Raw genomic sequence first — 27,083 nt, 5'->3', positions numbered from 1 at the left:
GGTTCCAGGGATACCCAAAACCAGCCTGAGGGGTACTGTTGGAGCAGAAGGACAAACAGAGCAGTGCTGGTTTCCCTTTTGGCTCTCCAACTAGCTAGGGAACTGCAAAACAAAGAGGTTGGGCAAACCAGAGGGATTCAGAGCTCTGAAAAGCAGACAGAAGGATTTGAGGGCCTCCGTTGGCACCAAAAAACATCCACGGGGACTGGGGGGGCATCATGAAAGAACAGGAGCTCTGGGGACACCAGGTGGGCACCAAAACCAAATTAATAGAATGTTTAGCAGACCTGGTTCATTTTTTTTTCAACAGAAAGAGTCCTGTGTCTGCCTTTTCACCTCCCTGCACTGGCATCCAAGTTTCAGATGAATTTCAGGGTGTGTAAGCATCCCAGGAGAATTTCCTTCTTGTTCACAGGAGGGAAGAGAACCTCTCCTGTTTCCACTCAGCTCTCACAATGGCTGTCAATGACAAAACATTCCCAAATCCTCTCATTTATCAAATGGCCAATCCTGTTAACAGCTTAAGAAACATAATTACCTGCAATCTCTTCTGCTATTCATTTGATGCCTACACTTCCCTCTCTCTCTGGCAGCTTCCCAGCAGGCAAGTCAGGAGCTGAAGCAGGGCTGGAGCCACCAGTGCAATTTCCTCTTATCACCTGCAGGAGGATGGCAGGTTCTGGAGCTCTGGAGTTCTGGAATTCTGGAGTTCTGCCTCCCTCTTCCTAACAGCAAGAAGCAGGTGAGTGAGGAAGGCACAGGCCAAAACCATGGGCTAACATTCCACCAGGTGTGTGTAGGTTTCCAAGCACTGCTACACTGATTTTATCTTCTTCCACAGTGCATCTACAACCCGTGAGAGACCTCATCACCTCTCAGGGAGGATTTACAAGAGCAGCATTTGCAGACTGAGATCTGCTGGCTTCCTAAATACTGGTTATGTGTAGGACAGCTGGAGCTGAAGAGGAACCCCTAGGATCATCGTGGCTTCTCCAGCAGCTTGAGGACCAGGAAATTCCCAGGTCAGTCCTACCCATGCTGAGGAAGCTGGGTTTTGTGCCTTAAAACCTTGTACTAGCCTGACATGCTCATTGTGCATTTAACTGACAGAGCCACACTGCTGTCCATGCTCAGTTCAGACCTGCCTCTAGCTCTGATGGATTTTTCTGATGCTTATTCCTCTTTTCAACCATAAGCAGCTATTTTGGATCCTTAGTGTTTGGGATAAATGATAAACATGTCTTCTGACACTTTCATATGTTATTTTTAAGCATTTTTTTTTAATGCTGCTTGCCAACATTTTATCCTTGCAGTTCTTTGACTTTCATAGTAAAAAAACCCCAAACAAACAAAAAACAACAAACACCCTATGAACAAACTGTATACAAAGTGGAATGTCTTTTTTATTTTTTTAAAGTCAGGCATCATCTTAGGGGATGTGGTGCTTTTCTTGGTGTATTTTGGTCACTGTTGCAGAATAACTCTTTCTTAATAGCAGTTTGAACCTCGAATGCCAAATTTGGCCAGTACTGCTCTTCCCATTGAAAATAGTTTCATTCACTTCTCAAAATTAATTTACTTAAAGGGACTGAATTTCAGTACGGCCCAAATATCACCCAGAACCAGGCACCAAAAAGGTTGGGGTGGCTCTGGGCTCCCTGCCCAGATCCCTGTACTGCTTGGAATCAGCAAGCAGTTAGATGAGCAACTTCCCATCTCTTGAGGAGGGACTGAAGCAAGCTTGCTTCTTGTCTTTTACAAAATGATAGATATACATAGGGAAATTAAGAACTACAAATAAATAAACAGTACCTAAAGAAAGTGAAAACTGCCCCAATAATTAAAAAAAAAAAAAAAAAGTAGGACAGCTCTGCTTTTATTCAAGAACTTGCTGTTTCTTTTATGACATTTACTTCAAATCATGCAAACCCTTCAGAGCAGTTCTAATGCCCAATGGAGTTCTCCAACCTAAATGTCTCCTCATCAGTGTGAGAAACAAAGATAATGTAATTTGAATGCTGGATGCAGAACGTAGGCTGCTCTCAAGGCTGATTCTGCCTCTTCCAAATGGGAACGTTGGCTCCAACCAGACTCACCAGGGCAGGCTGAAAAGCAGACATCTCATTTGTGAGGAAATGGCCAATATCTCAGCCTTTCCCCCCCTCCCCTCCTCCCTCCTCATTTGTTTCTTCCTGGAAAGAAAAAAAGAAAAAAAAAAAAAAGGAAAAAAACCCAAGCCACAAAACAGTTGCATAAAGATGCTGTGATTTCAAAGCAAAATTTAAAACATTTCCGATTTGCAAGTGGCATTTCAGCATTTTCATGAGAGTAAAATGCTGCTTTATGATGCTACGCTTAAATATTTCATCCCAGCTCCCTGAACAAACTTAAAATCTTATTATTAGTCATTTTGACATGAAAGGGTGCTGCTCTGTGGTGCCCGTTGCTCAGACATCTCCAGCTTCAAGTGCAGCTGCAGGAGCCCTCCCTGCTCCTGCCTGATCAAAGGCAAACCCTGCTGCCACCCACCAGCCACCACTTGTCCCCAGCACCCAGCCCAGGGGAAAAGATGGATCCTGAACCTCCTGAGTGCTCCTTCCCTGGGGGCTTTGAAAAATGGGCTATGAAAAATGCAGTCTGGTGATGTTCACCCTGCTATGAAAAGGTGGAGGGAGTTTAGCAAGCAAAAATCCTTTGCCTTGGTTCAAAATCCTGCTGGAACAAACCCTCAGCCAGTGCTGGCTGCTCAATTAAACAATTTGTTGTGCTGCCTTTGGAGAGGAAAATGCTGAAAAAAAGGGATTTCAGAGAACAGGCGTGTTGTGTGGAGAAAAACCTTTCATGAGGAATCTTCCAGAGCTCCCCTGGGATTCCCTGCACTGCCATGCCCTGCCATGCAACACGTGTGTTGCCCTCAGACTGGGAGGCTGAAGGTGGCTGATGCTCTGCTGTGGTCACTCCAGAGGGTGTGTGGGCTGCAGGGAGGGACACATGGCAGCTCCTTCCACCTGGAGCCCTCATGTGGGAGCAAGGAGCCCGTGCTCCCCTCCTAGAGGCTTGAACACATCTGGTTTTTAGGAGGTGCTGGCTCTCCTCTTCCTCCTTTAGCCCCCAAAATACCCATTGCCACTCTGCTGAGGGGCTGGGTGCTGCTTTACCTGTCACCACCATGGCAGCTGCTCCCTCCTGTCCCACTGGTGCACTTGGCTCTCAATGGCAAGCAGATGTTGTCTTCACCTTCAGTGAACTCTGAAGCAATTGAAATGTTTCAGAGGTCTGCTGTGAACTTGCTGCTGCCATCAAGGAAGTTGAAGCATGGAATGGTGATGTTGGCCACGCACAGGGGCTCCCAGGCTCTCCTGGTTGTTCCCTTGCTCCTCTTGGTTGTCTGCCATGCTGGTTTTGCTGAGGTCGAGGTACACAGTGCCACCATGCTGGCAGCTCTCTCGGGGTCTCTGGGGACCTGGTCTGGGACACTGAGCATCCCCACTCCATGCCCACACCTCTGCTCCACGAGATGTTTGGATGTATCTCGTGGGTGATGTATCCACGGAGGGCTGAGCCTGCAGAAATCATGGCTGTGGGTGTCCCAAGAGGAGGACACGTTCTGGGACATGTTACAGGAGAGGACAGGGTCAGCTGCTGTCTGACCTTGCAGCTCCAGGTAGCTTCCAACCCTCCTGGCAGGAGGTTTTGCATCCCCACTGCTCTCACGCAGCGGCTTTGTCAGCCCCATCCAGCACGCAGGGAGGTTACAAGCGAGTGGAAGTTGGGGTTTATGTTTGCCACTGATAAATGTATTAGTCTTTAAAGCAGAATTTCAACTACAAGCCTTTCCCAGGCACCTCGGTGCTCCGTTCTTTTGCAGGCCTTGTAAGGGAATGTGATTTTGCCTTTTAACTGGAGTGTATCTTATGCTAAGCAGCCAGATTAAGCAGAGGGATCCGAAAGAAGTTGCTGAATGGCAGAATTGCCTTTCTAAATAACATTAATAATTTATCCGATCCAGGGGTTTTTTGGGTAAATGAAATACCTGCCTCTGTATAAAGCCCACTGAATAGGAACACGTCTCTGCTTTTATGAGGCTTGGATTAAAGAAGGGAAATGCTAAGGGGCTTATCTTCGCTTCAATTTGCAGCCCTTCCGGCTAATGGCAAACTCATTTAAGAAGCTCCTGTGTTTGTGCCAGCTCTGCCTTTCTTCTCCGTGCTGGAGCTTGGCTGCATTTCTCACCGCAGCCTCGGCGAGAGGGGAGAGGAAGCAGTTTTGTTTTCTTGACCTCAGATTACCAGACAAAAGCGAGCAAAAATCATTTCCCTTGGAGCCCTCCTCCCTGCCCTGAGTCGTTTGAAGCATCAGCCCGGTGGCTGGGGAGAAGCTGGTGGCCTGGGGACCCCGGGGGTGAGAGGGAGCAGGGCTGGGGGATGGACTGGGATGAGTTGAAGGAACATCTGTCAGATTTCTTCTGGGGTGTCTGTACCTTCCTGCGTGGGCAGTGGGAAGGTGGCAAAATCCATTGTCTGGCAAACCCAGGAGCTGTCACTTCTCGGCTCCTCTTTTCTGCTGGGAAAAATCAATCGCTTCAAAGTTCACTGAAGGTGAAGACAACATTTGCTTGCCATTCAGAGCCAGGCAGGCCCGGCTGGGAGGGTAAATGCTCTCAAAAGGCAGAATAGCAAAAATCAGCATGGAAAAAAAAAAAAATTCTGAATAATTTGCAGCAGGGAAAGGAAAAAGCAATTTGCTCCCAGTTATTCCGCAGACAAAAGTATGAATGAAAAAATCATGAGCTATTTACTCTGCCTGGACTGTTTGCAGGAGTTTTATGCTATTCCAGTTTTGCTTCACCAACCCCCAAAGACCTTATCACTGGATCCTCAAGGCACTTAAAGAAAGCACAGGGATGTTTGGTTTTTTTTCACATGCTGGATCAGCAGGGGCAGAGAAAGCAAAAGGGTCCTAAATCCAACCCCAGTGCTGCCTGGGTGTGAGTTGACCTGGATCAGAGACCCAGACTCTGGCTGGCCAACTCTGCCAGTGGAGAATTTTTGGTCTAAAATAGTATTATTACAGGCTGGGGTGGTTTGCAGTCAGCTCTTGAGGCTGTGGCAGAAGCAGGGTGGGTATTTACAAGCTGCTTTAGGAAAACCTGAGCCATGTTTTTAGCTGTTGTGATGTGGCTGATGTTCCCCACAGCTGCTGCTTTGAGCTGGCCCAGCAAGACAGCTGCCACTGCTCAAAATGCCAAAGGCTCTGCTGCTGCAATCAGGAGATGGGAGGAAAAGAAAGGAGGATGAAGATCTCCTTAAGCTTTATCAAAACCCACCAAAAAGTCAGGAGATTTGGGGATTAGGCCGTGTAATTACATTACCTGAAAAGGAAAGTTTCCTGAACGTTTCCTCTTTTGTGTTGCCAGCGCTTTTCAAGCCATTAGTAACACATAACTTCTCATTGTCTCTTCCTGAGGCACAGATGGGCTAATTTTCAGCTACCTGATAATTACACATTGTTTGAAACTGTATCAAAAGCTTCTGGTGCTGCCTTCCTCCAGCAGCCGTTCCTACAGGCTCAGAAAGTCCCTCGACTGGGGCTTGTTGGGGTCCCCATCCATCAGTCCCTCTGTCTGTCCAGAGGGCTTAGGAGCTTCCCAGGTTGCTTGAACAGATTTCCAGACAGGGTGGGATGACTGAAGCTCCATCAGAACCACTTCTCAGCTCGATGCCAGGGTTGGTACGGGATGCTCAGATCTGCTGCATCAAAATGTTTCTGCTTCCAGAGGTGGGAGGGGATGCAGATGTCATGGGGATATGAAGGGCAAACCAAGGCAAGGTGCTGGAAAATCAGCACAGCAAAGGTTTAGTCTCAGTTTTCCTTGGGCAAAGCTGTGGGCTGCCAAATCAGAGAAGTGGAGCTCTGATTTCTTTTTTAGAGGGTGTTTTCTCAGCTTGGTTGAGCCTGTCCTGTTGGGAAATGCAAAAGGCCTCACTCATGTTTTCTGCTTCCCCAGCATCCAGTCCACCTGTTGCCTTAGCAAAGAAGGAAATCAGGTTGGGTTGACATGATCTTGACAAACCCATGTTCTTTGATTTGATTCATATTTTACACTTCACAAGTTGCTCCTTTAAGGCTTTCTTCCACCCTCTTTCAGGGAACTGATATTAAGATGATTTTGTTAAAAAATTCAAAAAATTCCATGAAGGATCCACTTTAAAGAGAGGTGGTTTCATCTCCAGGGTCCTCTATGTCTCCATCAGTTTGGAAGATAACCACCCAGAGATAACCAAGATAACCACCAAGAGATAACCACCCTTCTTGGACACATTTCATCAGATCCTCTCCTTTTGAATCCGTTTGACACATCTGAATGGCTTTAAACTTTTTTCCTCGCTCTGACCTTCTCCACAGCCCCCTTCAAAGCCTGTCCTGTGAAGTTCCACTCACAATTAACCTTTTTTATAAAGACACCAACAACAGAGATGGGGCAAACTCCTGCTTTGAATGCTCAGTCCCTTCTCCTTCCCCAGACACATACACCCTTTGCTGTTTTACATCTGATTTTTTTGCAGGCTCTTGCTGGTTCCCCCCAAAGCCTCGTGCATGCAGACTTTTCCTGGCTCACACTGGGAAGCTGTGTTATTCCTCTCTTTTCCCCCCAGGCACGTTCTTGTTCCGACTTTCTGAGGCATTTCTTCCCAGCTTCCAGCCCCTGCTTGCTGCCGCCGTAATGCCATCTAATTATGCTTCTTATCTGGTTCCACAGGGGAGCAGTTTGCTGTTGTGCACCATCTTTGGTCTCTTCTGGGAGCTGCCAGTTCTCATACGTTTCCTTTGCTGCACATTTCCATCCGAGAGAGCTTCTCCACCCCCTTCCCTCATCTCTGGCAGATGCTCTTTATGTTGTTATTTCTATTCTTCCCTCTTGCTGTGCTGGTGGGAAGAGACACTCAGGTTAGACATTGCTTCTCCTCTTCTCTTGGGATGCAAGTTAAGGACTAACCTGATAAGGCTGTGAAGCTGAAAGGGGGGAGGATCACTGGAAGCTCCTGAAATCCTCCTGGCAGTGGTCCCAGGTGGGAACAACTGGGCAGAGTGCTGCTAAACATCCAGGATTGTTGCTTAGCATCCAAAGAGCATCCAGACCAACTGACCAGTTGGTCCACGTTGGCTGGGAAGCAGGGATTTGCAGCAAGACCCACCCTCACCTCCTCCAGATCCTGGAGTCATTTCTGCTGTTCTCCATGCACATGGGGATGGGATGAAAACCAAGCTCTGCTCATGCCTTGACCCTTTGGGTGATGCTCAACATCCTCATCTCAAGAGGACACCAGGGTCACCCATCTCCAGTTAGCTGAAGCCTCTGAGCAGCAGCAGCACTGTTTGCACCCCTGACATTTACCACGTTGGCCTCAACATCTTCTGCTTCCTCCCGTGCCCACATGGAGCCAAGTGCTCCTGGAAAGGTGGCTCCTGCAGGAAGGGATTTCAGGTGGCCTCCATTCCAGCTCCTAGACATTTCCCAGTGTGGTTTTTGTTTGGGGTTTCACAGCTGCTCTTCCCCTCGCTCGCTTGCCTGGAGTAATGAAGCAGGGAGATAAAAGGCAGGGCCACAGAAGGTTGCTCCAGAATTACTTGCAAATTAATGTGAGGACAAGGTGTAGGAGTTAATGTCGTATAAAGACCCTTGAAATCAGCAGACACACGTGCACCCTGTGAGCACTGACGTTCACAGGCAGAACTACACTGGTAAACTGAGCCCAAGGGGCTTGATTAACAGGAAATGTTCAGAATGCCAATTAGAGCCAAGTTTACCGAACAAATTGTTTGCACTCATACCCTAGAACCATCATGAATTTTAATTCCGTGTGGATTTGTGTGGCTGAAACAATAATTAAAGAAACATGAAGGCCTCTCACGTTCAGGAGACTCCCCCATGACTACACTGCAGTTTTGGGTGGGGAAGAGGGTGAAGAGCCCTTTTGGGCAGGATCTGCTCTCACTTGGGAAGATATGGGGTGCAGGAGGCTTTTCCCTGTGGAGATCTAAAGATCCTTAGTGCTGAGCTCACCAATTTGTGCAGTGTTCAGTCTTCCCTCCTTTACGTTTTTTTCTTCCTTCTTCATTTATGTGTTCTGGCAAAGAATGATCCATGAGGTGTTTTCTCAAGAAATCAGCCTTGTCTTTTCCTGCTTTCCATATCTGGTGGCTGTGAGATGTTCAGCCACCTCCTTGGGTCCCCCCCAAGCCTTGGAGCCTTGTCCTGTGCTCTCCCTGCAGCCAGGGATGGGGGACACGGGGGCTTCCTCTCCCCTTCTCCCTATTCCTCCTTGTCCCAGGTCTGGACATGAGGGAAAAGCCCCCTCTCTGACTCCATAACACAGGAGAAACTTTGCTGGAGGAAGAAGTGGTGCTGCCACATGGCCTGAGTGAAAAGCCCCAGTGGAGCAGCACGAGCTGTGTGTAATGTCTTCATTTGAATTCTTCTCACCCTCGCCTCATGCTGGTAAATAAGTTCCACATATTTTTAGAGGAAGTTATTTTCTGGCACTGCACTTTGGAAATGTCAAGCTCCTGTTTGAGGAGTCTTTGAGATAGTTTTAAGGTCAGTCAGGCTTCGAGGAAGGAAACCACACAGGTAGGGAAGAAAAGCTGCTGTGGGGCTGTGGTCTGGGTGAGGTGGGATGAGCATCCCACATGGACACATCCCAAAACAGCAACCAACCAAAACCCAGTGGCTGAAACTGCTCTGGCCTGTTAGTTCAGGAGTGCTGATGAATAATGCACCTGATCCAAAGGTTGGTTTCCAAATGATTAATGACCCTGAGGAGAGATTGTCCTCCCTGGCAACACCTGGCCCCCTGAATGTGTCTGCAGCACAACTGAAACAGAATTATAAGAGAAAAAGTCCTGAGGAATCAGAGGCAATTCAGTCCCAGGGCCTTCTGTGTTTGTTACCAGTGGGCTCTGAACTCCCTCTAGGAATAAAAAGCTCCTCAAAAGCACCTCCAGCATCTGGAGTAATTTCTGGCTGATACCTGGATGCCTCCAGCAAGCAGCATCTCTGCTAGCTCATCTTCAGCAGGGACCTGAGCTGGTCCCTCACTTTGGGGTTAAGAGATCTTAACTTCCCTACCCCCTGATTCAGTCTTCAGGAGAGCCCCCAGTTCCAGGCAGGGTCTCTTGTGGTGGTGATTTTTCTGTCTTTAAAATAAATGGGTTTGTGTTCTTTTGGCAGAAGGCTGATGCCCCTCAATACCTCTTGCAGGACTGAGGTCAGTGCATGGACACCTTGCCTACATCAGAAGGAGTTTCCTCCTTCTTCCTACCCACCCCTTCCCTTCCAAAACCAAGCAGGACACAGAGCTCACCAGGGGCTTCTCCTGGAAAGAACTATTTGCCCCTCTCCCCTAACAAAGTTCTTACATTTGGATGCAGCAAAATCAGTTTCTTTCCTTTTTTGACTCCATGGAGTGGCAAAACCAGGATGGGCTCCCACCTGAGCACCCCATGTCCCAAAACTCCTGAGGTTTCCCAAGTGTTTCAGCTCAGCTTCGGTGTTTCCCAGAGCAGAAGGATCACTCTCAGCAGAGAAGCAGAGAACCTGTTTCTAAAACCAGAAATAGGTGTCCTGAGCAGTTGGGTTTTGCTTTGTCCTGCAGGGCCAAACCCCAGCAGGGCAGAGGGGTGTCTGAAATACAACTTTGGTGTCATGTCAAGTCCACAGTGACCCAAAAGTGACCCAAAGAAACATCCCTGGGCTGAATGCCTCTTGGTGCTGATGGGTTCAACCCAGAAATCATGGGGAGTCCATGCCTGGCTTGGTGTCACCACTGAGCTACTGGATCCCCAAGTTCTTCCCCCCTGTCTGCTCTTCTCCCACATCTCCTGGCTTGGAAAAATCCCTCCTGGCCACCTGAATGACCCCAGGAGAACAGCACCCACAGCATCTGCCCTGCCTGGTGCTTCTGCAGCTCAGGCATCTCCTGGGGCTCCAGCTTTAATCCACATTTATGCATTCTTATGGGGTTTTTAGAAGCATGAAAATCATTTACAGCATTTCATATCACTCTTTTTTTTTTAAATCCTTTGAAATTAAAACAAATCTTTTCCATGCTTTGCCCAATTTTAAGGCATCTCTTTTGTTCATCTCTTGCAGAAAGATAGGGGTGGAAGAAACTCTTAAAATCCCCAACTGCTGGAAACAAAATTTGTATTTTTCCAAGTTATGTGCTATAGCAGAGTGAATATACATGTTTAATTTGGAAATGTTGATTCCAAATGGATTTTTCTTCTTTTTTTTTTTCTTTTTTTAAAAAAAAGCTTCCCCCAACCAAGTCAATATTTGTAATCAAATTGAAATTTCCTCTGGGAATTATTTATTTTCATGAAGTCTAATTTTTGCAAGGGAAAAAAAATTCTACGCAGGGAAGGTTTTCAGTTGCTTTAAACCAGCTTTAGGATTCTGGGTGATGGGAGGGGGCTGGGAAATCCCACTCAGGCTGCAGCCCACTTGCCTTTGATGACAGAGACCTCAGGAAATAGTTTAAACTGGTTCTTTCCTCCTTGAAGGCAGTAAAAAGGGAGCAGAAAGGGAGAAATTGGAGAGGAGGAGGCATTCAACATCAGTTTCCCCACATGTCCCCCTTTATATTTCTTGAAAACACAGCAGCATGGCACAGGACAAGGAACATGGATCTTCCAGCACCTACAGGGAAGCCCTTCAGAGAAAATTGTCACGGCTCAACCTAAAGATAATTTTCTGGCAGAATTTATGTCCTCTTTAGAATCACAGTTGGGGTTAATGAGGTGCATAATTTACATTATTATGCCTTTTATTTTTGGTATGATGATAAATCACCTCCCTTCACGTTTCTTTTTTTTATGATGATGTGCTGGGAACACGATCTCATGGTGGCAAAACAAGAGTGGAGGGCTGCTCTGTCAGCCTCCAAGCCCAGGACCAGCACACCCAGGCTGCAGACAGCCAGGGATGCACAGCACCGTGTCAGATTATTAGCTCCAAGGCAACTGCCAACGTGCAGCTTTATTGGCAAGGAAAACAAGGTAATTCAAGATTTATTTGCTCTCTAAGAAAGTGCCAGGAGGCAGGAGCCAGCCCCCAGCATCTCCTGTCAAACAGCCAACACATGGTAACTGGCTGCTCCTCAGCCTGTGCCTGTGCATGGGGGATTCTGGTGAGAGCTTTTCAGGAGGAGGAAAATTTTCCTCCTTGTCTGCCCCCCTGCCCCCAAAAAGGAACCAGGCAGATGGGCTGGCTCTGGTGTCACTGGGCCCAGAGGGTGGTCTCACACTTTGTGCTGCTGTGGCTCCTGGGGGAGCTGGGGTGGCTTCTAATCAAACGTCCTCCAAGCTGATTATTTTCTAACTCAGAACACTCATCCCCTTCAGAATCTTGCAGTCTTAGCCCCTTTTCTAGTAGATCAGGGTGAGCTGATCATTAAACTCAACTCCTCATTAACAGTCACCTACTGTACCCTGATTTTCATAGAATTCCAGACTGGTTTGGGTTGGAAGGGAAGATCATTGAGTCCCAAGTTCCCTGCCATGGGCAGGGACACCTCCCCCAGCCCAGGGGGCTCCAAGCCCCATCCAACCTTCAACACTGCCAGGGATGGGGCAGCCACAGCTTCTGGGGGCACCCTGGGCACCCAGGGGCTCAGCACCCTCACCCCAAGGAATTTCCCCCTCCCATCTCCTCTCCATCTCCCCTCTTGCAGCTGGAAACCCTTCCCCCTCATCCCATCCCTCCAGGCCCTTGTCCCAAGTCCCTCCCCAGCTTTCCTGGAGCCCCTTCAGGTGCCTGGACACCAATAGAGTCTCATATTGTAGCCAGAGAAGGGCCCTGCTGAAAACATTCAGGAACTGGGAGCAAAATGATCAGAATAATTTTGAGTTTTATAGATCAGAGTTGTTGAAGACCCTTTAAAAATATGCCCTAAGTGTGTTCCAAAAAATCCACGCTGATTCAAAATAGCACTTAAAAAAAGGCACCTTGATTAGATGAAAAGTGAAAGTAGCAATAAAAACAAATAAAAATAACCTATATAATAAATGGGATAAGAGCAAGCTGACAGCAGCAACCATCAGTCAGAAAGGGGGAGATGCAAAACTGTGCCTGACAATAACCTGGGCTGGGGAAGGAGCCGAGGTGGGGATGGAGAAAGAGATCCCTGGGCTGGGAGCTGAGGTTCACACGTAGGGTGCAGTCAGGCAGGGATGCTCCTGAGCAGGCTGGGCTGGGGATTTCATATGTAAAGCTTCCTGTCATGCTTTGGACAATACTCCTGTGTTACCCCCCATCAGGTATATTATTTTATTATTTAAATAATTTGCATGCCACAGCTTGGCAACCTAATTCTTAAAAGAAAATGCAAAACCAGTCCTTAGCTTATGATCAATCTTCTTATGTTTGTTTTTTTAAGCTCTGCTGTCACTCTTAAGGACACAGAAAGATCTTGCAGGGGGTTTGTGTATTCCAGAGGACTGAAATCACAGGCAGGACCCAAAACCTGATGTGTTCAGTGTGGTCAGGTTGTATTTGCTGCCCTCAAACCAGTCCCCAGCCAATCTTGCTCCAAGAGCACCAAATCCCTCCTCACCAACCCATCATTCCAGTGAGCCCCTGGGTGCCCAGGGTGCCCCCAGAAGCTGTGGCTGCCCCATCCCTGGCAGTGTTGAAGGTTGGATGGGGCTTGGAGCCCCCTGGGCTGGGGGAGGGGTCCCTGACCATGGCAGGGGTGGCACTGGGTGGGCTTTAAGGTCCCTTCCAACCCAACCCATTCCATCATTCTTTGACCCCCCCCAGCCCTGGGGACCCTGCCTGCATCTGGGGGGAAGCAGAGGGTGCAGCTGCAGTTTGGGCTCAGGGCTTCAGCCCAAGGTGCAGGGGATAAAATATCCCCTGTCTGGGCTTCAGCAAAGGAAGAGGTATTTGCCTGCTAGGGAAGATATTTCAACTCAGCAAACTCTATGCAAAATGAAACCCATTATGGCAGAGAAGAGGGAAAAAAAATCTCTAATGTTTGTACTGTGTCAAAATGAGTGACATCACATGTCCAGACTGCCTTGGGAAACACTGACTTGCCAAAAGATGGTGAATGTCTTCCTTCTGGTCCCTCTCACTAACACTGAGGATGCTGAAACCTTGGGAAACTGTTCCAATTGATGCATTTTGCTTTGAGGAGCATCCTCTGCTCGATTTTTCAGTGCCTTTCTTAACTCTGGGGACCTGGTGATGGTGCTGGTGGCCACTCCAAATCCATGCATGGCTGTTCCAATCCCATCTGCACCTCGGGCAGGTGTTCTGGCCCAGGAGAAGCTTTGGCTTCAGCACCTGCATCCCTGCTCCCAGCTTTCCATCACTCACCCAGGATGACCTTGCAGCTGGGCATGGGCTCAGGTCCCCTGTAATCTCAGTGGAAACATAGCCCAGAGCCTGCTGGCCCCAGATAACCCAAATTATGGGATCTCAGGTGGTTCCTGGGAGCAGCAGGGGAGGAACACTCTGTGCTTAACACTCCCTGTGGTGTCCTGAGGCTGTGGTAGCTTTGCCCTGGGGGATGATTGATGTTTCTCCAGCTATTCCCACCATGGGTTGTGCTTGGAGCCAGGGCACCACTGGGCAAAGTCCTGCCAAAGCCACAGCTTCCAGGGGAGGGCTGCCAGCAGACCCCACAGGGGGTTAATTCCTTCTGCAGTAGCACAAGAGCCTTTCCAGGCCACTTCACTGCCCCTTTGGGCTGAGGTGAGACAAATCTTAAATAACATGAGCTGCTCTGGTTGGCTTGACTGCCACAGTCACCTTGGAAGCTGTTACTGGTGGGATTGGGCTGGCTTAGGCAGAAATGACCCAGCAGCAGCAAAATTCTCCTTCCCACCCAAATAACTCTTCCAGCAAAGTCCTGGCAGCAATTCAGCTTCCCTTTCCTATAGCAAAGCCTCCTCAGCCTGGCCCAAGTGTGTGCTGGAAGGAAGGACAAGCTCCAGGAAGGGATTTATTCCCTAAAGATGCTCTTTTGGAACCCAAATCACCTGGGGTTGGCTTTCCACAGCTTGTGTTTCTTAGCAGAGCCAGGCTGCATCATTCCCCTGCTCACACATCAGGTCACTTGGATCCCTTCCAGATTTCTGCTAAAATCGGTGACCCTGCAGCTATTGGGCTGCTCTTCTGCTTGCCCTGTGGCCACCTAACTGAGAGCAAAGCCCTGAACCTCCACAATAACCCTCACAAGCACAAGTCAGACCTTCCACATCCCCCTCTACCTGCTGCCACCCAACAAACTAAAACTTCTTAAAGCTTTTTTTTTTTCTCTTTTTTTTCCTCCAGAAGAGAGTGGGACAGTGAGACACCCAAAGAAGTGGTGTCCAGGGGTGGATGATGCCCCCATCTCCCCATTCTTCACATTCTTCTCCCTCCCACCCTGACACCAGCTTGATGCTGTCATTCTTTTAAAATATTTAGTGGGGTTTTTTTGACCACAAATTAATACACGAGTTGATGGATCTGGCAGAGGAAAAGTGGTTGAAAAATTAATTGAACGCTTTGAAAAATTCATAATTATTTCAGTTAATTAAGAGTGCAGCTTAACTTTTTTTTTCTTAAAACTGTAAACAGTTTGGTGTCTGCTCCACAGTTGCTGCTGGACTAGAAGAAGCTGGGCACCAAATGCTGGAAATGTGTCATCTTCCTCATTTCACAGAGCAGGATTTGGGGCTCTTCTGCATTGTCTGCATTATTATTGACAGTGTTGCTGCACCTATCAAAGGATGGATCCATCACATTGCAATCTTGCTACAATTTCTTTTGTTCCAGATAATTTAAAATGCTTTCTTGTTGTCTATAACACATTTGGATATGGATTTTTTTCTATTTAATGGATACATTTACTTCTTACATCCATTGTTCTTTATATCATAGCATCTGATTTTTAATCACAGCCATTATCTTGCTCCCTTTTCTGATTTGTTACTTATTATTTGTAGCTCAGCTCACTCTTCTTGCTTCCTTTTTCCTTTTTTTTTCTTTTTTTGCCAGTTGTTGTGATCTTTTCTTTGTGATCATCATAAATATGCCTGTCAAGAAAGAACCAAAACAAAAGGCATTTATTTCACAGAGAATCTGAAAAAAAAATTGGGTTTTCCAATGAAACAGTGGAGCCAGCTAGAAAAAAAGTGCTGTGGGTGGGAGAACTGGCCAGTGGATTTTATTAAGGGCTTCTGCCTGGTCATTTTAAGTTCCTAGATTATGATCCAGTGTGGTTATAAATTCACAAATCTGAATAGATTTTACCCTGCAGAAGAAGTTGACCTGGCATCTCCCTGCCCAGAGCATCCCACCCAGCAGCCCACGGTTCAGACGCTGTGGGGTCTGCAGGAGAAAAGGGAATAAAATTAAAATCTGCATTTCTTAACATTTCATGGGCCAAACAACCCCCCCAGAAACCTCACCCTGAGGTTGCCACCAGCCCCATCTGCTCTGCCACACCAGCACCACAGCTTTGCCATGCTGGGGGGGGGGTTGACGTGGGTGTAATGAGAGGAGAAGGGGAAATGGCTTCAGACTTCAAGAGGGGAGATTTAGGTTGGATATCAGGAGGAAGTTCCTTAATTTGAGGGTGCTGAGCCCCAGGGTGCCCCCAGAAGCTGTGGCTGCCCCATCCCTGGCAGTGTTGAAGGTTGGATGGGGCTTGGAGCCCCCTGGGCTGGGGGAGGGGTCCCTGAGCATGGCAGGGGGGTTGGAACTGGATGAGCTTTAAGGTCCCCTCCCACCCAAACCATTCTGTGATTCTATGGCCAGGGCTGCTCTCTTCTGCCCTTTGAATTGTTTGGATTGATTTGAGAAGAGTGACTTTCTGAGGGAGGAAATCTGAACATTTTGGGTGCCCCCTCCCCAGCCCTGGAGCTCCAGGAAAGCTGGGAAAGGACTTTTGACAGGACGTGGAGGAATGGGATGAGGGGGGAATAGGTTTAAGATGAAGGAGTGGAGATTTAGGTCAGATACTAGGAAGGAATTCTGCACTATGAGGTTGGTGAGACCTCTGCCTTTTCTGTCAGTCATGGGTTGTTGGGTTTTTTTTCCTCCAGTGGAGGGAACAGATTTGCAAAGAGCATTTAAGTAGCAGGTGAATTATTGATCTGCCCAATGACAAATTGATCTCTTCTCTTTTGTTTAACACTTTTCCTCTCAAAAAAATTTCCCACACTCCATTTACTTTTTAGGCTGTCACCCAGGTGATATTTTCCTAGCAGTACCTGAAACATGGGTATGCCAGGACTAAGTTATCTTTCCTCAGCAGTAATTGCTCCTTTAAGGCTTGTGAGTGGTTGATGTACAAATGGATTGGTTTCAGTCCTGCACGTGCTTTTGCACAGCTTGCTACTGAATTTCACTCTTGTTTTCCTGGCCAGTTGCTCAGCACTAAGGCAAGATCCTGCCTCAGCTTTTCAGCATCAGCCCTGAGTATTGAAATATTGGCAGCAACTTCCCCCTGATTGTTTTCCTTTCCTTCTCCAGGCTGTCTCCTGGCCCGAAGATGCTGCTCCGCCACACATCCCAAGGTGTCTCTCTTGGCACCTTTATTTCACTGCACAATCTGCTGATTTATTCCTAATTTGTGCTTCATGCTCTTGAGCAGTTAGGAGGCAGAAGAGGACCTCCTCTTTCACACTACAGTGTTTGATTTCCTTCAGAGCCTCTGCTGAAGACACTTTTCCAAAGGTTTTTCCAGATGCTCCTCCAGCTCTGAAGCCCCAGGGGCTCACAGTTTCCTTCTGCAAAACCTGCACCAGCTCTTCCCAATGTTTCAGATTTATTCTTGTACCAACTGACTTTTTTTTTTTTCTTAACTTTTTCCTCACTCTTTGCCCTTGCTCTGCGTTGCTGCCAGGGCTCCTATTGAGTATCCTGGCATTTACCACCATCAGCTCCTTTGCTCCATGGTTGTTTTAGACAGTCCCTTGCACATCTCCACTAAATGCTTGGTTCATACCAGGGATCCTTCAGGCTCTGGGGTGAAACCTCTCTGCTCCTTTTGATTCTCTTCATTCCCCACTTTGCTCCTCACCCTCTTCCAATGCCAACTGTTGTGTCTTCCCAGGTGGGAAGGAGCTGGGAGGCTCCTCAGCTGCCAAAGGGTTGGAGATTAAGGACCTGTTATTAGATTTCCATACCTCTGAAAGCTGCTCATCCAAAATAAAATAAAAAAAGGGGGAGGGTTTTTTTTCTTTTGTCATAATTTTACACTTAATTTGTCATCTCATGCTCTTTTTTAAAAAATTCTCCTCACTTGGACACGACTCTGCTTTTTGAAGGTTCCTGTTTTACCTCTGACAGTCTCCTTTAGTTGGTTCCTTAACGAGAAGAGCTAATTTTTTTGCCCTTTTCAAGTCTCTTTTGATAATTGTACAGATTTGCTCTCATCATCTAATAGAACGTCTGTGTCCCCTGGAAAAATTCTGCCCTTTTGGTGGCTGCTTTTAATTTCTTTTTTAACAAGCCTCTCCCCTTTTATGTGGAGAGCCTGTCTGAAAGGACGATGCAGTGAGCAGTTTGGGTTTTTCTTTTTTTTTAAATTCCTGCAATATTGCTGAGCTGCTGGTGCTTTTACAAAGGGGCTCTTCAATAATAACATTTTAAAGCAGCCCTGAGGTCTGCTCAGGAGGAAATCTGTCATTGCTTCTCCTGGAGTTGCTCTCACAGAAAACCAATGGGCTGGGATAAAACCTCAGTGGTGTCCTGCCCTGACCTTTTTAGCTGGGCAAAAGGGACATCCAGGATCTCCCTTTCCCAAAATAAAGGTCTGGGAGAGTTGCCTGGTCTGGGAGAGTTGCCTGCTTTGGTTGGAATTACTGCTCCTAGGGACTGGTGTGTCCATGATCCTGCAGCTCTACTTGGGTTCACATGAGATGCCACATCAATCTATCTGAAAAAAAACCCAAAACCCAAACAATAGAGAATAGGAAAAGGTTCACTCTGTGGAAGGAAAACTTCTCTCTCTGATAATCAAGTTAAACAGAAGGCTACCAAGCCCTGAAAAACCTCCCAGGTCTTCCTCATCGAGGAGGCTTCTTCAACATTTGTGGGGCTTCACTTCAGCTCCTGTAAGTGTGCTCCAGGCCTGAGAACTGGGGTGTTGAAGACCTCTCCCCCAGTGTGCCCTGGACCATGGCCCAGTTATTTGACCCTTCTGTCCGATCTCAAGGGGTGGGACAGGCTCCTGGCTCTGTCCTCCCTCTGCTCCAGGCAGCTGGAGAGCTCAGGCCTCTCACCAGGCTTCTTCTTGTCTCTTTTTTGCTGAACTAAGTGTCATTCCAATTAAGTGAGCCAACATTAAAAACTAATTAAAAGCCTCAGGTTGTGCCTGGGTACAAAAAATCATTTCAAATTGCCTGAACATGGTTTGGACATTTTCTAAATTAAAAAACAAAGCCCTCCCTCCCCACACCACCATTCATCAAACTTCAACCTCTGTTTTTAAGGGAATATTAAAAAAAAATAAAAAAAATCCAAAAAACACAAACGCAACATTTTAAAGGTTATGTGTTGGGTTTTTCTGGGGGGTTTCTTTTAGGATTGCAACTTGCTGTCATCCTCCCTGACCAGAAATGCTGCCTGCAAAGTCTGCGAGGGTCTCTCACATCCCACACGCTGCCTGCGACGGCAAGAGAGGAGGCCGGGAAAATCCAGGTACCTTTCCCTCTCCCATGCTTTAGGCTGAAAACAGGATTGTTATTTCCTCTTGATTTCCTCTGAGCTTTTTAAATCATGGTTAAAAACTGCCAGGAACATTTGACAAGGGATGAACCCCAGCAGCAGGAACAGGGGAGCAGCAGGCTCTTCTCCGAGCAGAGCCGGCAGGATCCGCGTCTGCCCTGGCCAGCTCTGCCTGAAAACATTTGTAAAGCACAGCTGCTCTCCTGGGGAAAGCCTTGAGCGTGCCAAAAATATTTGTCCCACCAGGGCCTGAAGGAGATTTGCTCAGTTTTGAACCAAAAAGCATCTCTGGTGGAGCTGACTTTGCTGGTGTGGAGGGAACAGAGCAGCTGGCATCGTGGCTTTGCGTCTTTGCTGCCTCTTTTCTGAGGTCTCTTAGCAAACCATGCTGCCCCATTTCTAAAAAGAAAATCCAACCCAAACCTAATACAAAATACAAAAGAAACCCTTTCAGACCCTCAGCATCACCCCCTCAATAAATCCAGTCTCACCAGAACTGGGAAGTTTCCCTCTAGCTGAGTGTGGACAGCTTTTCCCAGGGTTTTTCACAGAAACCCAGGCTGGCTTGAGTGGAAAGGGTTTATAAAGATGAAATTAGTTCCACCCCCTCCCACCTCCCTCCAGCCCAGGGGGCTCCAAGCCCCATCCAACCTTCAACATGCCAGGGATGGGGCAGCCACAGCTTCTGGGGGCACCCTGGGCACCCAGGGGCTCAGCACCCTCACACCAAACAATTTCTCCCTGATGTCCAACCTAAATCTCTCCTCTTAAACTTAAAGCCATTCCCCCTCATCCCATCCCTCCAGGCCCTTGTCCCAAGTCCCTCCCCAGCTTTCCTGGAGCCCCTTCAGGCACTGGAAGGTGCTCTGAGGTCTCCCCATTGCTCCCTTCTCTTCTCCAGCCTGAACACCCCCAGCTCTCTCAGCCTGGCTCAGAGCAGAGCTGCTCCAGCCCTCCCAGCATCATCCGTGGCCTTCCTCAGGTTTTCCTTTTAAAAAATGCAGCCTGCTTATTTGTTGGCAGCTGTCACAGCTTCATTTCTACCCTTGTCCATGCCTTGAGCATCACTTTACTTCCCCCCTCAGCCGGGGTTCCTGGTCCTTGCTGTGTGGTGATGGCTTTGTCTGCTCCATCCAGAGCCACACGTTTCCTCCTCCCTGTGCAATCTCCTCCTGCAGGCTCAGGAAGATTCAGTTTGCCCTGCACAGGCTCAGACCCCAGGGCTTTAGGGATAAGCCAGATTTTCTTCTGATTAAAGACTTCTGAAAGATTAAAGATGCACAGCCAGGGCCCAAGTCAAAGCTGCAAAGCTCCAGCTGCAACTTTGGGGTTTGCAGTTTGATTATTTCCTTTTTCTTTTTCTTTTTCTTTTTCTTTTTTCTTTTTCTTTTTCTTTTTTCTTTTTTCTTTTTTCTTTTTCTCTTTTCCTTTTCCTTTTCCTTTTCCTTTTCCTTTTCCTTTTCCTTTTCCTTTTCCTTTTCCTTTTCCTTTTCTCTTTCTTTCCCTTTCCCTTTCCCTTTCCCTTTCCCTTTCCCTTTCCCTTTCCTTTTCCCTTTCCCTTCTCTTTTCCCTTCTCTTTTCCCTTCTCTTTTCCCTTTCCCCAGTCAGAGCTGCAGTCAGTTCTGCATTATTAACCAGGTGAGCTGGACAAGACAATCATCTGCACCCCAGAGCTTCACAATACAAGGCTCCTGCTTTGGTCTGGCTCTCTTCTGATCTGCTTTACTTCCTGATATCCTCCAGTTCTCTCCAGTTCTGTGTGTGAGCACCCTCCAGGGCACCCATCTGAGCTGGACTGGGCAAACCAACTCAGCCTCTTCATCTTCTCATCTCACTTGTGCCCCGTGAGCACAGGATGTTTTGTAGCATCTCCCCAGGGTATTGTCATCACTAAACAGGGCTCTCCAGCAAGGGTAAAAGTTTTTCCAGATTTTCCAGTGCCTGTTTCTGTCACTGAACACACCCATCAAGCCACCCAAGAATCAAGCAGATGTCCTGTGTCCTCCTGGAGCCTCTGTGTGATGGTTCTATGGGATGGTCTAAGTATCCCTCTCTCCTTTGTGTCACTGCATGGTGCTGTTTGGATGGCCAGGAGCCACCTGAGCACCATCAGCTTGTCCCAAGCTGTAGGTTCTGTAGGTTCTGTAGATTGTGTGGCCCAGGATCATCCTGCCCTGCTGCCACCACCCTCAGCAGTTGGTCCTGAGGAGCAAGCAGGTGCCAGCATCCCCTAAAGGCTCTCAGAGCACAAAGAGCCAGTTGTGTTTATATATTTTATGGGTATTGATATAGCCATATATTAGGCTCCCTTTTCTTTTCTTCTGAAATGAAGATAGTGTAGTGGTTAAGGTGGTTAAGCTGGTGTAGGACTGATGGTTGGACTCATCCAAGGTCCTTTCCAACCATGATGATTCTGTGATTCTGTGTCTCGAAGCAACCAAGTCAACCAGAGCAGAAAAAAGAGAGATATGAGTAGAAGTAAGAAGGGTTTATGAACAGCTTCCTCCCCCACTACATCCTGGCCAGCTGGGCTCTGGTTCCACCTGACAGTGACCCAGAGACCTTCAGCATCACCCCATTGGGCCCTGGAGGTTTGTCCATCAATTCCTCCCTTGCCCCCCTGATCCCCTCCACAGGGGCTGCAGGCTCCTGGCTTTTCCTCCCCTCCTTCTGCCCCAGGATGTCCAGGTTGTCTCCCCAGAGCAGGAGGAAGCTGTGCTGGCTCCTTTCAGAGGCATCTGCCCCACTCCCACACTTTTATTAGAGGAGCCTGAGCCGCACACACACGCCGAGAGCACTCGCAGATCAAACAGATGCTGCCTGTCACAGAGCTTAAAGCCTAATTACAGAAGATTACAGAAACTATTTATAAATATTTATGGCCATTTAAATATATTTATAAACGTATCAGGATTGGATAAAAGTGTGTATTGTTATTTTTTGCTGAAGACATCACCAAGCATCATTTCTACAATGCTCATACAGGAATCAGAGACTTGTATTAAGCTGCTTTTTCTTTTTTGCCTGACATGGACAGCAGCTGTTAACATCTGAATTGCTGATAATCCAGAGCAGGCTGGCACCAGGCAGCTGAGCAGAATGGGTGGGTAGAGGCTGAGAAGTCTGGAGGCAACACAACAGATACAGTAAAGTAGAAACCTCTTTCTCCCCTCCACCCTTCTTAGGCAGAAACCCTCCCGATTCACTGGTAAGGAAACTGGAAATGGTTCAGTAGTTTCTGTATCTCCTTTGTGCATCTGGTGCTGCAGTGTTGCAGCCCCCTGCCTGCCTCCCCCATCCTTCCCTTGCACCCAGGCAGCACCCAGATCCCCAGAGCTCATCTCCCTTGGGTCCTCTATGTCTGCAGCAACACAAGTTTAATCCCCAAATCTCAGGGTTGTGTCACCCAGAGGTTTTCCAATATTACAACACACTGGTTTTAGCAGCATTCCAGTGCCTGCAGGAGCTCCAGGAAAGCTGGGGAGGGACTTGGGACAAGGGCCTGGAGGGATGGGACAAGGGGGAAGTGCTTCCAGCTGCAAGAGGGGAGATGGAGAGGAGATGGGAGGGAGAAATTGTTTGGGGTGAGGGTGCTGAGCCCCTGGGTGCCCAGGGTGCCCCCAGAAGCTGTGGCTGCCCCATCCCTGGCAGTGTTGAAGGTTGGATGGGGCTTGGAGCCCCCTGGGCTGGGGGAGGGGTCCCTGCCCATGGGTTGGCTTAAGGTCCTTTCCCACCCAACCCATTCCATCATTCTCTCCAGTCCAAGCTGGCTGGACTCTGCCTCCTTCCAAACAGTATTTTTCTTCTCTCCTGCTCAGGTGAAGACCAAGCAGCAAACCAGATCCTGAGGGGGTAGTTTTGAGCAGGACAATCCCTCTGGTCAGGCAGCAAATACCAGCATGTGAGCCATCTGCTTCTTTGCCTAAAACACCCAGAGCCAAGCTGCTGGATTGGAGGAAGGATATTAATCTGAAAAGCGTGCAACAAAGCAACTGCAGGGTGGTTCCCCCCCCTCCTTCCCTGAGCAAGAGCTAGCGAGGGAAAGCTGATTACCATGACACACAGGAGCCCTGATCTCATATTCCACTTCAAGATTTGCAAATAATGTGCCCATTAACATTCATTAGCTCTTTAAATAATACCTGCCAGACCTTCCAGGCAGGGACGGAAGGCCCCAGCGCCCAAGAAATCAATCACATAACAGCCTCTGATTGTGCATTTGCCACATCTATGTGAAGTTTTGATTAAAAAAAATTAAAAAAAACCCAAACAACAAAAAACCCCAAAGCACACCCCAAGCCAGGACAGGCTAGCAAAGGAGAAGCTGTCACTGCTCTGCCTGTGTGCACCCTTCCTGCTCCTGGCTGCAGCACGAGGATCTTTGCTAATTAAGGAGCTTCTCTCCCAACAGCTTGGAGTTCAGCAATGGAGGTTCTCTGCAGGAAGGTGTCAAGCCAGCCTTTCACCACCCAAAATAGCTCCTGTCCTCTTGCTTGCCAGGGCAGCTTGCAGAGATAAGTGCTATGGAAAGAAAGAGGCCGGTTTCATGCCCCAGGAGATGAGACTTGCTTGAGCTTTCAGAATCCCCTTTTTTTAATTCCCAGATATGAGAAGGTTTGCCAGGGCCTCCTGTGGTCCCAGCTGCAGTAACACCATAAGAGAGGTGGAAAACTGATGGTTTGATGTCAAGGCATGGCTGTGGAGCTGTGATGCTACCTACAAACCTCTCCATCACCTGGATTTTCTGCCCTCCTGCTCCTCCATCTCCTCCCCTGCAGAAAGGACAGCCCCAGGGACATCAGGGGCAAGGAGCCACACCATCTGTGGTCATCTTGGTCTTGGGCACCCAAACAATCTAATGGCCCCTCAGCATCCACCATAAATCAGATTCCTCAGATTTTATCTGCAAAACTGCTGGACTAAAACTTGACCCAGCCAGGAGTCTCCTGTTTAGACCCTGGCAGGGGATCCTGTTGTCCTGTCACCCCTGTGATCACATCCAGGACAGAGACCTGAGGGATGAGACCTGGAGGATCCAGCAGTGTGAATGTAGATCCACCATGTGCTCCTGGGCACAACTAAAACCACCCTGCTGCTTTTCTTCATGTGCTGCTCCTGGGCTGTGCAGAAAACTCTGAAACCAAGAGCTTGGGGCCAATTTTTTCTCCTTGAATTATGGCCTGAAGGTCCCTGGAGGTCATGAGGCAGTTCAGCCAAGGCTCCCCACTGGAAGAAGGCTTTATGAAGGCTGCCAGGAAGCAATGCCACTGCCACCTTCTCTTTAATTGGTTTATACTAATGGACACAGCTCATCCTCAGCATGATGGGGTTCCCTCTTCTCCACAGCTCCAGTGCTGGTCCAAGCCCAGGCAGAACTGGTTGGACACACCAAGTCTACAATAAATCAACCTGCCAAGGAGCAAGTAGCTCTTTACCATAAGGTAAGGTCTGACCCTTGTGTGTGGCAGTTCTGATCCAAACAAGGAGCAGGGGTGATGCTATGGTAGACACAGTGATGACCTTCTGGCTTAGTCACTGTCACCCCTCTTCAGCAGAGGGAATCATGCTGCCTGCACTCAGGAGGCAATTAGTAGACACTGGAAGCCTTAAATTAGCTCTCCATACAAGCACACTCTGGAGCTGTCTGGTGTATTTTAGTGCTCTAAAGAAATTAAAAACAAACCAAGATCTGACCAGCCAAGACTAGATAAGTCCTTGTGTGGGAGGCCACAAGCAAGCCTGGAGGCATCAGGAGGTCTGTAGAATATCTTCATGTTCCTTAGAAAATGGCTTTCTGTTGTCACAGATGTGAAAGTCAAAGCAGAAACAGAGTTTGGGAAAACTTTCCTTGAGAAAAACCATGCGGGGGTGAGACAGAAGTTCAGAATTGCATTTAATCAGTCCCAAATGAGTGAGTTGAAGTAATTAATAGACACCCTAATTAGAGCGGCTTGTCAGGTCCAACCAGACAGGTCAAGGAAGGGCAGCAAAAGAAAAGTGATAGGTTCTGCAGTCTGGAAATCTTGAGAATTTGTGTCCTCTCCTGGCTTTCTTCACAAAAATTTAACCAGAAAAAAAAAAAAAAAAAAAAAAAAGATCACCTGTGGCCCACCCCAACCCCAGCACTGAGCCCAGGGCCCTCCAGCATTTAGCAATTCTGCAGAGCAGGTCTGAGGTGAGAAAAGTGCCTGCTCTTCCTCCCTGCTCTCCCTCACCACCTCCTATCTAACTTATCCTCCCAGCTGCCACAAACCTATTTAATCTAAAACTCCTGTAAAGTAGAAAAAAACACCCTCCAAATCAGTTTTATGCCACGTCCTCTCCATTCCCTCATCCAAGACCTGTGTGAACATGGATAAAATCACTATTTAATAAGTGCTGGTCAAGCCCTGCTGCCTGTTCAGAAACCTTGCTCCCAGGCAGCCTGTTTGGATCAGCTATTAAAACTTTTTTTATATAAAAAAACTTAAGGAGGTGTTTTTGCAGGAGAAGATTGAAGTGTCTGGCACGGAGGAGCGGGTTGAGAAGATCTGGAGGTGGGGATGGGGATTCACCCAACCAGGTATCAGGGTGTCCATCAGAGGAGTCTCTTTAAATTTGGTGGAGATGAAGCCAAAAGCCCTGAGGACCTGACCCAGCAGGAGCAGGGAAGGGTTGGGTGGGGATCCCTGGATCTGGGTTGATCCAGGGGCTGCTGAGCAGAGCAGGACAAGCTCATCCCAAGGTGAGCTGCTGCCCAACAGCTTTGCCCATCCCTCAGGTGCCTCCTGGATGGGGACCAGAGCAGGGCAAGTCCTGGAGAACAGGTAGGACTTTTTCAGAGCCCTACAAGGATCTCTCCAGAGGGTGGAAAAGCTCAGCCTGGATGCATTTCAGGAAGGTGAAATTTATCCTAGAACAAGTATTTGAGTAATTTTCAGCTCTTTTTTCCCTGCAGATTTTTTTCTTCCTTTTGTGGTACCTTGAATCACCAGCCTCTAATTATTGCCTAGGGTTAGAAACATGCCCTTCTCCTGGAAGGAGTCCATTATCTCCTCCCTAAAACTGAGGGCAGTCAGCAGATGCTTGGCTGGTGGGAGCTCTTGCCACCCCTTATGAAAACAAGTCCTGTCCCCACCACCCCTGCTCTGAAGCAGCAGCCAGAGCTGCCTCCTGCAACACTTCTGGGGCTTTGGGGAAGGTTTTGTAACCCCAACCAGCAGCCCCAGGGCTATGGCTGTGATGGGCACTTCCTAGCACTAAAATCAGGGAGGCCAGGAAAATTCCTGAGTGATGCCACCAACTCTTTTCTGTTTGGAGGAGTGGAAGAGCTGAGGTGGAAGGGAGCCCTTTCAGGTTTCCCAGTTCTCCAAGGAACATCTACTGATGTTGGCATCTGGAGCCTGCAGGCACAACCAGCCCCTTCCCACAGCATCCTTACACCTTTAAACCCTCACTGCTGAGCACATTTAAAAGCCAGAACAGGGACTGGATGAAACCACCAGCAACAAATCACCTTGATATCATTTCAGTATTAAAAAAAAAAAAAAATCTTGGTGGTACAGCTGCCCATAAATAAAAAGTTATGGCCAAAAAGAAAAGTTATTTTGAAACCAAAAGCCATCATCTTGTCTTCCCCTGATTAAATTCTTATGGCATCTGAAGAGCCCTGCTGCAGTTTAAAGCTTATTTTTTGACAGAACACCCTTTTGATTAAAAAAAAAAACCCAACACATTTTAAAAGCTACCTGGCTCTAATATTTGATAACTCATAAAAGTGCAGGAGGGTATAATGCTTATATTAATTTCTTTAATATATAGAACCTAATAAGAGCCATAGAATGTTCAAGTGAACTCAAATGAATGTTATAATATTATTAACATAAGGAGCAATATCCAAAGCAGCACTGGGTGCTCATGAAGCACTAAAAAGGTTTGTTTACTGCACCGAGTTTGCCATTAACTGTTGTTTATACTGTTGCTGCAGAAAACCCCAAATGCACTCTTTAAATTGTGGTTTTCACTGCTCAGGGCCTGGGAACACCTCCTGGCTTAGCACTTGAGGAGCAGCCTGATGGGTTGCTTTGGGCCCTGAGCTGGTTTTAGCTCATTTTGGTGCAATCACTACTGGTCAGTGCCTATCAGTTTCCTTCAGCTTAGCTCTGAAGATGCTGCATGAGGGTGCTGTGGATCTGAGAGCATCTCCCAGTGCCTGAAGGGGCTCCAGGAAAGCTGGGGAGGGACTTGGGACAAGGGCCTGGAGGGATGGGATGAGGGGGAAGGGTTTCCAGCTGCAAGAGGGGAGATGGAGAGGAGATGGGAGGGAGAAATTGTTTGGTGTGAGGGTGCTGAGCCCCTGGGTGCCCAGGTTGCC

The 27,083-nt window shown here is 47.9% G+C and overlaps 1 long non-coding RNA gene across 2 annotated transcripts in view; it reads left to right on the top strand.

The window, feature by feature from the left end:
• Positions 1-701: 701 nt before the first annotated feature.
• The window catches only part of LOC139803050 (uncharacterized), a 64,159-nt gene continuing 37,777 nt past the window's right edge, over positions 702-27,083 (top strand). For both annotated transcript variants that reach the window (XR_011728858.1, XR_011728859.1), the window contains exons 1-4: positions 702-742; positions 842-1,022; positions 18,588-18,703; positions 22,549-24,171. This is a non-coding gene — a long non-coding RNA (uncharacterized lncRNA). The remainder of the gene's footprint in view (positions 743-841; positions 1,023-18,587; positions 18,704-22,548; positions 24,172-27,083) is intronic.

Source organism: Heliangelus exortis, chromosome 15, assembly GCF_036169615.1.
Source record: "Heliangelus exortis chromosome 15, bHelExo1.hap1, whole genome shotgun sequence".
NCBI classification, from domain to species: Eukaryota; Metazoa; Chordata; class Aves; order Apodiformes; family Trochilidae; genus Heliangelus; species Heliangelus exortis.
The sequence above is the reverse complement of the archived record's forward strand: the minus strand, read 5'-3'. Positions and strand labels throughout refer to the sequence as shown.